Genomic DNA, 15,252 nt, shown 5'->3' on the forward strand with positions numbered 1-15,252 from the left:
GCCTCAGGTCTGAGGACTTGGGAGTTGATGGCTTCACAACAGACAAACCATACTGGAGTTGGAGATGTGGTCCTCAGAGGACTTAGCAGCAATCCTATCTAGTCAAGCACCTCCCAGAGCCTGTCTTTGGTAAGACTCCATCAGACCTAAACCACTCTAAAAACCACCGACTTGTTAAATCAATTTGATTGTTCTAATAAACTTATATTTATATTTTTAATTTATTCTAGTCACAATAAGAATTTAAAATTCATGGAAGTATTCCTCTATCCATATGGTGATTTATGTGGGCTATGCATGATAGAGAAGTTTCTTACAATAGTCTCCCCTTCATTTATCATGTCTTGAATAACTCATTTGTGGCCTTTGCCCAGAAATAACAGAACTGTCCCTGTGCTAATGCTGATAAAGCTTTTCTTTATATCATCCTGGATTTTCTTCTCTATTTGACATTATATACACAGGAAAGAAACATGGACAGATACACTAAAATGTACTAAATTAAGGAATTATGAGAAATATCAAAGCAAAACCCAGAGCAGGAAGACAGTCAATTTAGCATGAAATTAAACAAATATGAAAGGAATGAGGTCTACAAGAAGGTCCAGATTTCATCTGAGGAGCCAAGTTCAAAGGGAAGGCAAGGTAACAGGGCAGGGCCCATAAACCTTCTCACACCCAAAGGGGCAGGAACTGATTGTTCACAGAGGGAATAAAAAGCATCTAGCAAATATCCTATAGAACAAACTGGCTATTGGTAGCAGCTTGCTGAAGCAGGGCAAAGTCATTTAGAGACTGCAAGAGATTACCTCTACCTCCCCCTCTCCTCTACAGGTTGCAGTATTTCATTTTATGAGGACCACGTTTATCATAAAATGATGCATATTTTGCATTTGCTCTCTCACCTTCAAGCTGGGATCCAAAAGGATGTAAAGACTAAAAAAGGGGAAACCATCAATCTGCTCAATTTTCCTTTCCAGTAGGTTCACCCTGGAAGATTAACTGCAGCCCAGTTTCAATATAGGCATCAAACAGGATTGTGCAGAAAAGACTGGGGGCAATACCTGGGAAAGAAATGATCCAACAATTGGATTCAAATATTGGACCCAGTTCACAAAGCTAATGCCCAAGCAAAAAAAAAAAAAGGAGCAAGACAAGGGCAATAAGGAAAGCCAATGTCACACATTGCTGAAATATTCCAGGCACAAGACTAGTTATTTGAAAGAATACATTGTTTTGACTAGATGCCCAACTACTATGTAAATGATGATGATAACGTTAATGAGAACTTAGTGCACTCTTAACATAAATACCAACCAAAGGTGCAATATTCTACATATATTTTTCTATTATTTTTTTAGGAATATTAATTTTAAAATTGAATCAGCCAAAACAAACAGCTGCCCTGAATCTTTTCCAGTACATGAGCAATCTTCTAATATTTACCAGATTGTGGGTTTGCATTTAGAGAAAAGGAAAAAAAAAAAAGTCCTATGCTTGGACACAAGCAGTCACATGCAAAACACTGTCACCTCTTGCTACATCGTCCCCTATGCTATATAGGTAAATTCCTCCCCCATTGGAAACATCTGCACCTTATTCAGAGGCTGGGAGACCAGCCTGATATTTCTGTCAGACAACAATGGCACTCATCCTAGGACAAGCAGGTGATTTTTTTCAGTCTGCATCATTTCACAATGGCACTGTTCCCTGCCAGCACAGATTTGCCAGCTGCAAGTGACAGCATTTCAAAGTTTGAACATGTCATGGTTTCACCCCATGTGACAACTAAGTACCACACAGCCACTTGCTCAATCCCTGTCATGGTGGGATGGGAGGAGAATTGGAAACAGGTAAAACCCGTGGGTTGAGATACGGTCAGTTTAATAACTGAAATGAAAAAAAAAAGGGGGGGGGGGGAACAATAAAATGAAAAAAGAGAGAGGAATAAATCCCAAGAAAGACAAGTGATGCACAATACAGCTGCTTACCACCTACTGACTGATACCCAGCCTGACCTGAGCAGTGATCTGTCCCTTCTGAGAACCCCCTGGGTTTCTATACTGGGCATGACATGCTGTGGTATGGAATACCCCTTTGGCTAGTTTGGGTCAGGTGTCCTTTCTCTCCTTCCTCCTGGCTTCTTGTGCCCCTCCTCACTGGCAGAGCATGAGACTTAAATGTCCTTGACCAGGGTAAGCACTACTTAGGAACAACTAAAACATCGGTGTGTTATCAACATTAATGTCATACTAAATCCAAAACACAGCCACTAGGAAGAAAATTAACTCTGTCCCACCTGCAACCAGGACAGTACAAAAGAAATCAGAATTAAGCTATTACCTGATCCTGTATATTTTTAGAAGTAGGTTAATAGTTATTTTATTTTTGGAGCCAAGGTAATCTGAGGAAGATGAACTCAGCCAATCAGTACAAAATGTATTCATTATTTTTTCACCTGTATTGGCTTACAAGCCTAGCCCTGCTTTACCATTTTAGTACTAAAATGAAACACCTTATGCTGAAGCAGATAACCTTATTAGATTTTGACCTTCACTACTAACTCCATCTAGTTAATTTGCTGTACCAAAAATGTAAATTACATGTATGCTTAAAGACGTGCACATAGTACATATAAGCATTTATGCATTTCTGGACCACAAAGCAAAAATCCTGCTTTTGCAGATCGTATCAGAAAAGGAAACCGCAATGCTGTTGATCATTTGACTGATAAAGCCCAACCATTTTACAAAAAGCATGCAATGTCTTTTTCCCTTCTACCCAACTCAATCAACAAAAAGATAGTTTCTTTGGTAACAGTTTCCAGCCCTATCCTGCCAACACATAGCCTGAACAACTCCTCGCCCGCATTTTTTCTCCACCAATCTTGTTCCTACTACTTGTTCTGATTTTGTGCTTGGTTTCCTAATGCCCTTCCTTTGACCACTTGTGTTTTTAACATACCATCTTGCCATCCCAGGAATGGCTACCAGACAACATGGTATACCTCTTCTGCTTCAAAGTTAAACCTCTATGTCAGGCCAAAGGGCAGGATTCTGGGGAGCAGAGGCTCTCAGGCTTTCAGCTGTTCTTATAATGCCCTTCTTACTTTTACTATGACAAAGATACATCAAACATTGAGTTAAGGTTTCATCCAGTCCACAGTAACATGTTTACTATTCAGTGTGAATATGATCAGGGAAAAAAGAAATAATATTTTCAAACAGTTTTTGTATCTGACATCTGGAGCCAACATATCCTAACAAATTAGTGTAAGTGTTCATTTGCTTTTAATGCACTTAATCTGTCACTTAAAAAACAATAAATCACAAGTTGTTTTATTTCAGACAGTAAATGCTGGGGTAGATACAGGAATGGTTGGTCTCACTGGAAGTCATCATGGATCATCACGTTCTGTTCTTGCCTTAATGTCTAATATATTATTCTGGAATAGAGCAGAAATTAATCTCAAGAACACGTAGGGAAAGTTTCTTCTGTATCTGCATTTGAAAAAAAAAAGAAAAATACTAAAGCAGAAATACATACTGCTGACTATTGCCAGTCTATTGTGAAACACTCATCCTAGTCTTCAAAAGTCTCACTGCAGAAAGGTCCCAGATAGGATGGGAATTGGCATAACTCTCCTACTTTGTAAAGTAGATTATTTAACATTTAAGGATTTGATGTCTCCTCTGTGATTTTTCTACGTTATGTTCACACGCGTTGTTGCCCTTTTATAAAAATAGCTTTATTTGTTTTTAAAATATAAACTCTGTATGACGAACAAAAATAACAACAGTTCCTCAGCTGGATTTCCTGCCACCCCAGTTTCAATGCTGAAGGATGTGGAGGAGCAAAACTGTATTCAATTAGCCAAAGAAATCTCAACTTCAGTTAAATCCCCCCAAGTTAGTCAAAAGTGCTTTCCAGGTGATGCAGTTACAAAGTTTGTAGTCCAGTGAGGACATCTCTGGCACTTGGATAGTCCTTCAACAACCTTCCTCTTCATGATGTCCGAACAATACCGTGGGAGTCAGTGGAGTAGGAAAACAGACCCCTTCTGCTTTCACAATACATACCATGAAATGGCAGTAAAGAATAGCCATCCAAAAGTTTTTAGAAAATGGAAGCAGACTGAACATTGTGAAAATTAAGACAAACTACAAAAACTTCAGTTCACCATTGTGTTAGACATAAATTAAATTCCCTGGTTTGTATCAGCTAACTCTACAGCGCTGGCACAAAAAGAACAAGGGCAGCACAAACTTCTTTCATTAGCAGAGGCCAGCAGATACTACCAGAAACAAACGCACCAAGAATAAGGTGAGGAGATGCTACTGTCATTTTTAAACTACTTTATACAAATACACCATCACAAACATATAAGAAGCAAAGTTCAGGAGGAAAAATAACCTGTAATTATCACATTTCTAGGTATTTTTTTTATTCAATTATTTATTATAACCTACTGAAACTTGGACTATGTGACTATTTGCCTGAAGCACTATGAAATAGTCTTAGGCAACTTCTACCGCACCTCAGCTTAAAAGAAAGGGAAAAGGGAGAAAGATATACTTCTGGCATAATATTCTCTTTGGAAGCAGGCAAAATTCAAAGCTTTATCAGCCTGTAACAGCTTGGCATACTTGGGGTTCATTTATAAGGTGCTTAAGAAGAAGTTAAGACAGTGAATTTCACAAAATGCCTTCTGTAGATATGCAGCCTGGTGGTGGGGAGTTGTACTTTAAAGCTAGTAACATGCTCTGTAGGCTACTGATTTTCACAATTATTTTGGACTAAGCAGGTGTCAGTAACAAACACAAAGCTGCTTCCAGCCACTATGAAGAACAATGTTATTAGAAGTCAGCAGAGGTCCAGGAACCATTTTCTTGATCACCTTATTGGGTATTTGGTAGGAGAGCAACAAACCAAAATTCCTGCTGGGTCATAAAACAAATGGTTTCTTAACTTCCACTATAAATTTCTGGGTTTATTTAATACTAAGAAATGTGATCAATCCCCAGCAGATTCATTAGTTACTGCAGGAATTTTGGCACACAAGTGTCCTTCAGCATTGCCACTGTCTGTCCTTTCTTTGTTGCCTTAGCACCTGGGGAAGGTAGAGGAAAATAAATCCCAGTGCCTTCTGATCTGGAAGGATGTGAAGCAGAGCACTGAGCAGGCTCAGACAGCTGCCAGCTTGTCTCTCACAAAGTCTCAGGAAACATTAGCCTAAAGCACCTGACAGCACATTCAGAAATGTATATATACATATATATGTAATATTATATTAGATAGCAAGAGCAACTTGCTTTTGAGATTTAAAATATTTACATTACAGTTTTCATATTTCATTTTCTCCACTGAAGTATCTACACTATTTAGAAACTAAGATCATTTACACACAGAAAACCACCTGTTGTATTTGGACAACTATCATTAAACACCATAACGTTAGTGTGAGCACAATTCTACAAAGAACATTTCTCACCTCTCCTCCTGTTTAGCTTCAAAAGTTTTTATGAGGAAAGTTGTTTTTTAAAGTAACAACTAGTGTACTTTTAAAATCTGCTTATTTATTTATAAAACACATTTGTGTATATGAAGTGGTGACATTTGTTAGCTGTCTTGGTGCATTCCTTCCAACACATGATGCTTACCATCCAGGGCAGAGATACGGATGCTGAGAGGTGGAGTAGGACTTCATGTGCTGTTACTTTCTGCATAGCTCTGAAAACTGGACATTTTAAAATTAGATTAGATTTCACAGAAAGAGTTAACTAAGTGCTACACTCTAAGTGAAAAGAAATAGAACGTATAGCAAAAGTCACACAAGGACTATTTGCCAGGCTAAGCTGAATATTTGTGGCAGAACATTTACAGGCACTCAGGAGATGAACATTTGTTTCACTTTCACTATTTATGGCATACTACAATACAGTAATGATTTCTAGAAAAGGGGTAAGAACACCTGTTAAGAGTTTTGACAAACCCATAGAAAAACAACATTACACACACAACACATACTCTGCCATTATGGTCTAAAGGCTTTAAGCAGAATAGTCCAACATCATGTCATTACTTATGAGTTGTAAAACCACAAAGGAATAATGCTGTTTCTTAAGTGAATGTCAATAAAAGCCTTCCATAAAGCTAGGCTGTCAAGTGTGTTCTGTAAATCATACTGTTCAGAGAAGGTTTGTATTTATCTCTTTAGTCAGATCTCCAGCCAGACTATTCAATCTGCAGTGGGCACCAGTAAGACAAAGGTCCACACATAACCTCTGCAGCCCAAAAGGTTGGTCCAAGTTCTTGCCACAGTGCTCCTCTGCCTGGGAATGCCACAAAGCACACATGAGGGACAACCCAGCTGGTCTTGCAGGAGCCATCTCAGGTTGAGACACAACAACATCAGCCATATTGTCTATGTATTGACAATATCCTGGCTCCTCACTGCCCTAATGAAGGCAATGGGGCAATTCATTGGGCTGCCTCTTCTGTTCACTTGCCTATAAAGCTATGCATCTTCGTTCACGAAATCTACCTTTAATGTAGAGTGAATGCCTGTAAATATAAATTTCACCTCTGTAATATCTAATTTTCTATTTATCTCTTCTTTATCTACTTTAATATTTCTCCTGCTGTGCCTCATACAATAATGGTGTAAAATTCCTTCTCTCAGAATACATCAGGTCTACACATATGATGTACAACTCCTTTGGGAATGGGGAAGTGCTTATTTTCTAATATTATGAACTTTTCTTTTACAGTCCTATTAAAGCACAAGTTACCAGGCTTTAAATCTGCTGCTACTCCAATAGCATATATAGCCTGTTCTGCCCTTTGAGCTACTGCATCCTTTTCAACCTCGTAAGTGAATAAAACTCCACATTTGCAAAAGCAAAACATTTCTGTGAAGGTAAGGAGGATGCTTCAGGTAGCAAACAGAACATTAAAAAGAAGTCATGACAATGATGTGTTTTACCTTTAACTACAAACCCTGCGGTATTCTTGTTAAGCACTTACGCATACTGGGCCAAAGAACCCCGAAACAGGGAAACAATTTAACAAAACTAGTAAGATTGTCCTCATGACCTGATGACATGTCTGGTTTGAAAGGATGTTTCTTTGACTGTATGAAGAACGGAATTCCTCTTTCCTTATACTTGCCTTTCCAATGAACAGATTTGCTTGTATCTGATAATAGCAAAAGCAAATTAAATTTAAATAGTCACAATATACAGGAGGCTTTCGAGCTTTTGCTAGATTCAAAACTTTATCCAAATAAATATTCAGGAAAGCTTCAGGTAACTGAAAAGAGACTTACTACAGATCAAATTATTCCTCCACAATTATAATGACTTTTAGTTAATGCAGTTGCTCCAAAATTCAGCAGCTCCCATGCTTATTGTGTGAACAGGCAAGACTGGAAAAGATGATACAAAAGGGCTGTTAATATACTGCAACTTCATGTAATCTGGAAGAACATTGTTTCCTGTGATGCTTTAGAGTTCCAAACATATGTTTTTGTTGTGACATTATTCTTCCTCAAGCCTTTTTTTAACCCCAAATTGCTACAGTTATTTAGCAGTATAAATAGAAGGGTGGGAAAAGGCATCAAAAAATGCTGGAGCAAGTTCTGTGTGCCTCTCCCACGAAGACCAGGGCTGTCAAGCTGGAATGGCCTTAGAGGATTTTATGCCAGCATAAAAAGTTAAAGCTGTTTAATCAGTTTTATGTAAGGATAAGGCGGCTGGAAATCATGCAGTCATGACCAGTTCCAAGCAGCACCTCCTGCCTCTCTTCCCATGACTGCGATAACCCTGAATCAGCTTCTAAAAAGCTGGTATCATATGAACCATTCCTCTTTAAGAGAGACAGGCAGCCTCAAGAGCAGACACTGAAGACACCGACTTGAGAAAGAACAGAACTGAGCCATGAGCTAGGAGTTTTTCTGTAGCAATATGCCAAATATGACATCATGCTTGAACTACAAACAACACCTAATTATAGTTTCTCATCCTAATTTACTAAACAGAGTTTTTACACATTTTTGGAGTCTTACCAGATTTGATAGGTCCGTGAAGCTTAATCATTACCCAGGAGAACATTCATATTCCTCTCCAGCTGCCATCAAAAATGATTAAGCAAGCACCAATGCTAGAAACAATTAATTGTTCTGTATCTAGTGAAGCATCCCACAAATATTCAAAAGGTAGTAAATATTGATTACTAACTGCCAAAGCCCATTCAACAATAGGATAAAAAAATCATTATTTGGCCCTTAAAAAAGGCCTGCTTCTTCATTTCAATCCAGTGTTTTCTACAGTAAGAAATAAATAAATCCTCACAGGTTTTTAAAAAATGCTATCAACACAGTAGTCACTGGGAAGCCTCCTTGAATTTTAAAAGGAAAGCTGAACAGGCCTGAGGGTCCCACCCAGAACATCAGAGCTTTAAGTTCAGCTGAGGCTCATAAAACACAGTTCTCAAAGACAAGGAAAAAGAATGGTTGAGAAAAGTCAGTCAAGCAAGCACTGAAGCCAAGAGACTAATTCTCCCCTCGCTAACAGCAATTCTTCTGGTGTCAGTGCACAGCCAACGCCTACAGCAAAAGCCAGCAGGTGGAACAAACTACTTGAATTATTTTATTTCCATGGATCAAGACCGTGAACATCCACAGCTATCACGAGTCAACCAACCTTCAATATTTACAATCACAGGTTCACACATCTAGGCTGCAGAAAGTATTTAGGTACATCAAATGTGAGGACAACAGTTATGTCAGTGCAACAGGTGGTTGGTATTTCACACATCTGCAAGCACTTCCATTGTTATGGAATGAAAACTGTTCTAATTTTGAGACTGGCTTACTGTTTCAGTCTAAATGTTGATTTCTGAAATACAAGTAGCTTAATGGCTTGCAGCTCAGGACAATCTTACTAAGCATGAACCAATAGTCCTTTCTCATGATGTAATCTCCACAATTCTGGCTCAGAGCTGTTTCATCCTACAGGACAACGAACTAGTGCAATGAACTGAAAAGATCACCTTGGATCAACTAACTTCATTCTATTTTGGACAGAAGGCCCTTCTAATTTCCCCCTAAATGAAAAAAGAATCATGTCTTTTCATATGAAAAGGTCAGCCCATCTTTTATCCTCTCGTTCAGTTTTAGTCAGAGATTCAGCCTAGGGGCTTGTGCTTTAATTTGAACCAAATGTTAAATGCTTCAAGTTCTAAAACCGGATCCTAAGCTCAGAATTTCTAATAAGCTTTTTCTAATAAGTTTTGTGATTTTAACTTTTTTAGTGACTTCGTTCCATTCCCGTAAATCTGTTTTGGGTAAACATGCTTTTATTGTTAAATCTTCTGTGTGATAAAGCTGACTCAGTGTAATATGACACACACCTCCTTCTTTCCAGGGTACCGAGTCATCTTTCCAGGGAAAACCCGTCGCTCTCTTTGTTTTCCACTGAAGAGTTCAGAGCCTTCCTGAAAGCCTCCCAGCAATCTGCCACAGGGGTACTAGGCTTTGGCTATAGTTTTACATAAGCTATCTGCCTCTACAGAGAAGTCCCCCTGAGCAGTGTGAGGGCAGCACAAAAAAAATCCCAGAACTCGATAATCAAAAGACATCCCATTTTCCCTCAGCTTTCCAGGAAAAAAAAAAGATAAACAGTGTTCTAACAAATATTCAACAGGGCCTTCATGGAAATTAACACACTGTACACCTAAACTTTAGGTGCCACTTCACCCGTGTATAATTGGTTTGGTGCCTATCCCACCAGTTTGGAAATAGAATTATAGAATGGTTTGGGTTGGGGAGGATCTCTAAGTTTCAACCTGCCTGCCATAGGCAGGGACACTTCCCACTAAATCAAGTTGCTCAAGGCCCTGTCTAACCTGGCCTTGAACACCACCAGGGATGGAGCACTTACCACTTCTTTGGGCAGCCTGTTCCAGTGCCTCATCACCCTCACAGTAAATAACTTCTTCTTTATATCTAACCCAAACTTCCCCTGTTTAAGTTTGAACCCGTTACCCCTTCTCCTGTCACTACAGTCCCTAATGAAGAGTCCCTCTCCAGCATCCCTATAGGCCCCCTTCAGATACTGGAAGGCTGCTATGAGGTCTCCACGCAGCCTTCTCTTCTCCAGGCTGAACAGACCCAACTTTCTCAGCCTGCCTTCATATGGGAGGTGCTCCAGTCCCCTGATCATCCTCGTGGCCCTCCTCTGGACTAAGATAGGAACATGTCAGTCAAGACATACAGCTCAGCACAGAGCTTCCTCATTAGGGTGGCTCATTAACAACTGATTACCACAGACACAAGGGGGGCCCATTCATCACTCCCCAAACCATCACAGGAGGGAATCATCCCTGTGGGTAGCCTATGCTGCCTGCACTTGTGTGTGTAGGGCTCCGAGTGCAGCAGCTGGAGCTGGACTGTGGGCAGAGAAGTCCACATGGTTGAGGTACCTGCAGCTGCAGTGAGCTCAGGGGCTGAAAGCATGTATGCACATACCTATGCTGTATATACGTCTTTACAGATGTGCCATATAGATGCGTATATTTGACTTTAATCTTAAACAGCCAGAGAGGAGAAACAACATTAGGGTACCTATGCCACTCATAATTGTGTGACTGCTATGAGTCCTCTGTCTGCGTCGATCCATGTGTGTATATAACCATGCATATGCACGCACACAGACACACATATATATAATGAGCATATATATCCACTACGGATAGATGCTGGACCTGGGGACACAGAGCTGCAGCAGCCTCACCTATATGTGGCTGTCAGATGCTGCACCCACTCACGCTTGTACAGTCTCTTGAAATGCTACCAGACATTCAAAATATATTTTTAAAAATAACTGGTATAGATTAAAATGTAAAGTGTTGCTGGAAAGCATCAAACAGTTCTTCCGAATACTGTATCACCAGATAGCTGCCTTAATCATAAAAGGCTTTTTGTGGCTCTGCATGATATCCCTGAAACCAGCTGAGGAATCCTAATGACTACAGGAGGCTTTACATCTCTTCACACAGCAACTTGCAATATGAAAAGGCACTGGCTTGCTTTATGCTGCTAAAATGCTTACAGACCCCTTTTTTAGTATCTCAAAAAGTTATCAAAGAATCACCCTTCTTTTGATGTTGGTTTCTTGTAAAAAACAGTTTTACCATCTTGATTGTGTATATCTGAATGCTGCTAAAGAATAGCATAGATAAAACAAGAAACTGAACTAACTCTAGGGTTTTCTTTAAATCTATATATAGGTAACTAGGAAACGTTCAAGAGTCCATCCTTATCAAGAAAATGCTACACATACACATTTGGGAAAATTGTTTCCTGCCCTCTGAGAAACCATTTCAGCTGTGGAGTGCAAGGAGGACATATTATAGGCAAGAAAATACAAGGAAAATTTATTCACTGGCTCAAAGGGACTGGAAAAGTCTAGGAAAAATCAAAATGAATAAGAAGTTTCCAACCCCTGGACCCTGAGAGTGAACTGCATTTAGAAATCAGAGGTTCACTGTGAAGTACTAGGTACTGCTTTTCATTGCAGTATAAAAATAGGAAGCCTCAAAATAGGAAAAAAAGAACAAATTCTCCTCTGTTAGGTTCATCCTGAAATACATTTTGGTTCTCAGTTTTACGATGGATGAGATAAGCTATACTACAGGAGCTGAAGTCAGCTGCGAACACAGAGTTTTGAGATGGTGCTAATTTCTTGTGGGAATGGGGGTTCTTTGGTGTAGGTCCAGCTCATGAGAAAAGGTTTGACACAAAGTTCACTGAAGACTTTCCTTGACTACAGATAGCTTTACATCAGGTCCAAAGGACCATCCAACCTGACTTTCATCTATAGAGCAGGAACTCCAGGACTTGATGGGATAAAGCAGATCAAATCAGTCTCTGTCACAAGCATAAATCTGAAAACAGCAAAGAATATTCAGCTACGGCAGAAAGGCCAAACTCATGGGAATGCAAAGAGGAGACACCATACCAACATTTTCATGTTCCTGCTGCTGAATTCTGCACTGGTTGTGGTATTCAACACCAGCCACAAGTTTCTTCTTGTGAGAATCACTCTTAGATGAGAGACAGACTGAATTGGAACATCAAAAATATAACGGATTCCTAGAGGTAGCCCTTTTACTAATGCACAGTATAAAGCACTGTAAACAAGTACAGTCATCTCACATTTAAGGCTGTAGATACTCAGGTATTATGGAATGAAGTCTAAGCCATAACTTAAAAACATAAGTTAGGGAAACAGAGTTAGTAAAAGAACTGAGATCTACCTGAGTTTATGTGACCAAAGATGCACACCTGTAATCCAGGTTTACAAGCTGTCCCCTTGTTGTATCTTTGGCTGCTACTTCACAAAACAGAAGTGGCAACAAGAACTCCTTTTCTTCCTGAGTCTGCTTCGGAACAAGGATAGAAACTTCTTTCCCCAGACATTTCCCTTACAAGTCATGCTTATCTGAAGGTAAGAGTTCTCTGATGTCTTCTATTAAAGCCACTGAAACAAATGTGAGAAATAGGGTCCAGCCCCTGCCTAATGGCACAAACCTGCACCACGTGCCATCCAGCCCAGAAGAACAGTAGTGCATGTACTACAAGTCTTCCTTAGCAATGACATGGTCTGAGATGGGCACAAGTCTTCTTTGGGAGGTGGAACTCCCTTCACCTTTTCCCAAGGGTGAAAGAGAGATGAAGAGATTGCTATTGAGCTTAGTCTAATTTGCACACTATTTTTAAACTCTGTCAATATATAATGAATATAGAATATAACCAGATTTTATTTTACTTCAATTTGAATCAAGGTACATTTTAATTTGTGCTAAAAAAACCCACATACATAGCATAAAGCAGTTACACCATGTTTTAACAATACCTCACTACAGAGGATAAACCTCCATGTGTTTCCTGCTAAAATAATGGCATGCAGTCATGCTGAGATTGGTTCCCAGTACAAATTTTCAGTAGTTTAGCTCAGGAGCTTAAAATCCGAAAGTAAGCTTTTCACCATGTATGGCTTGTATCTTCTTATTTATGCTGCACTCTGCCTTTAGAGACATAAGGCCAGTCAATTAGAGTTTCAGTTCTTTAACATCAGAGTTATGTTATTGTGCATGGGTTTCCAACACTAACAAAATTACTTGTATCCAAAATAAAACTCTTAAATGAAATTAGGAAAAATACCTCATGTCCTTAGCAGTAACACAGCTATTCACAGAGGATGAAATGCCTTGTTTCACATTTTGAAAAATAAATTTGGATGCCAAACTGCATAATCCTGCCTCTTTCAGAAAACTGGGATTTGCCACACCAAATGGCAAAAAAAAAGCATTAAATGTGAATCACATTCATTTGCACATACCTAGTTATTTTTAATCCTAAAAAAAGCAAAGTTAAATTGCTTGAGGGCAAAGTCACCTTACTGATTATTGAAAAAACATCTGTATATGGGCCTCATTGGGCCATATAAGCAGTGGCATGGGCTGGGGACATGTGCACGCATGCAAGTCATGCCACATGATGTTCTCATGTGCCTCATCACAGCAAAACGTTGAGCACTTACTATTTTAGCCTGGTCTGTATACATCCATTAATGTTAATCAGAAGCTCAGCAGTGAGGGAGAAAAAAAATGCATCTGTTTCCTAGAAAAGGTGTGAAGACAACCTCAAATTCTGAGTTCTCCCCATGGCAAAGTTCGTAAGAAGTCCCCAAAAGTGCCTCAGGTCTTTATACAACAGGAAATCTAGTTAGATACAAATGCTGACAGTCTTGTCTGCTCTATCCGAGATGTTTCAGGTCATGAAACAGACATTGCTCAGCTGAATACTACACTCATGTTCACAGGACAAACCACAGCAATACTTTCAAACCACAGCTAATCCTATCCAAATGGGAATGTAATCTGTTTGAATAAATAAGAAGTAAAAAGAAGAGCGAAGCCAAAGAATAATAAGCGTTTCTCAGGGGTGTGTGTCATGGCTAGCTGAGTATCTGAAATTGGGGTTGCATCATTTACACTTGTGTACACTGAAGAAAACAAACTGTGCCCTGTAAGGCAACACGGACAAACATCTTGGGTCAAAAGACTCCATGGGCTAAACTGTGATTTTCTGCTTGGTGGAGAGTGCTCTTTGAAGTTACTCTGTATTAATTCCTTCTGTAATTGTATTCACACAGGCACACACACTTGCATTATGAATTTTTCATCTTCTACAGCACTGAACATTAGCCACAGCCAGAGCCAGAATGACTGAATCTATGGCACATGGTCTGACTAATGCAGAGCTTCTTGAGTGGTGTGCACTCACTTAACAGTGATGTCCAAACACTGCATTTCTTAGTACTTTTTGCCATAACCTTCAAAATGTTTCAAATGGTTGCAGTGGAGACTACAGTTATATTGCAACTATTCCTACTATATCACATGCAGAATTTATGGATATTACAAACTGAACTGCAACAGTATGAGTCTTCTAGCTAGCATAAAAACTTCTCATAACTTAAAGATGATGTATTTGGTACATATAATGAGAAATAAAAGCACAGTGGGTATTAAATGCCTCCCCCTTGCTGAGGTATTTGGCTGTGTATCACTCTGCAGTGCCAGCTGACTGCACTGCAAAGGTTATGGCCCCTGGCCTGCCCTGGATGCCTGTCATCTTCCTTTGACTGGAGATTAACGCCTGCCCTGGACAGCTGGCGTGGCTGCTACCTGGCGTATTCTGGCACTTTTCCAGCAGAAATAGCTGTGTTAAAAGAGAACAGTACTGGAAGCTAACTTGGCCAACTGAGACTTAACAAATGTGGGTCTCAAAAGCAGCTTTGCTGTCTGCTTGAAGCACTGCCACACCAGTTGGAGTAGGCCATGATCAGCTGCGATGAGGACTTCTCCATCCTGGCAAGCTGCAAAGACTACGTGATCACACGTGAGCTGCAAAACCCCTATTTCTTTCTCTGACATCCCAAAACGTCCCAGCTTTACACACAAGGATGCTGCACCCCACAGACCTATAGGTATCTACCAAGCCTGCTCTAAGCACCTCCTTCTTAAAAGCCCCTGAGAGAATGCAGTGCTAAACACTGCAGTACCGGCAGATTTCTTCTATTTATGCATAGTTTTAAAGAAACAATCTTCTAATATGTATGAAAGGTAGAATGACCATTCCCAATACATCCTACAATAAATCTCCCTGGAGACCTAACTCCTGCT

At 39.7% G+C, this 15,252-nt stretch overlaps 1 protein-coding gene and 1 long non-coding RNA gene across 2 annotated transcripts in view; both read right to left on the reverse strand.

Annotated features, from left to right (window-relative positions):
* Positions 1-15,252, reverse strand: part of ARHGAP6 (Rho GTPase activating protein 6) — a 324,930-nt gene that overhangs the window by 282,704 nt on the left and 26,974 nt on the right. The gene's annotated exons all lie outside the window — the stretch shown is intronic.
* LOC134155977 (uncharacterized) lies at positions 7,028-8,270 on the reverse strand. Its single transcript, XR_009961789.1, has 3 exons — positions 8,066-8,270; positions 7,328-7,426; positions 7,028-7,197 (listed from the first exon to the last, which is right to left on the reverse strand). It is a non-coding gene; the product is annotated as an uncharacterized LOC134155977 (long non-coding RNA).

Source organism: Pezoporus occidentalis, unplaced genomic scaffold (assembly GCF_034315485.1).
Source record: "Pezoporus occidentalis ecotype Australia unplaced genomic scaffold, CSIRO_AGI_Poc_V1 ctg81, whole genome shotgun sequence".
Classification (NCBI taxonomy): Eukaryota; Metazoa; Chordata; class Aves; order Psittaciformes; family Psittacidae; genus Pezoporus; species Pezoporus occidentalis.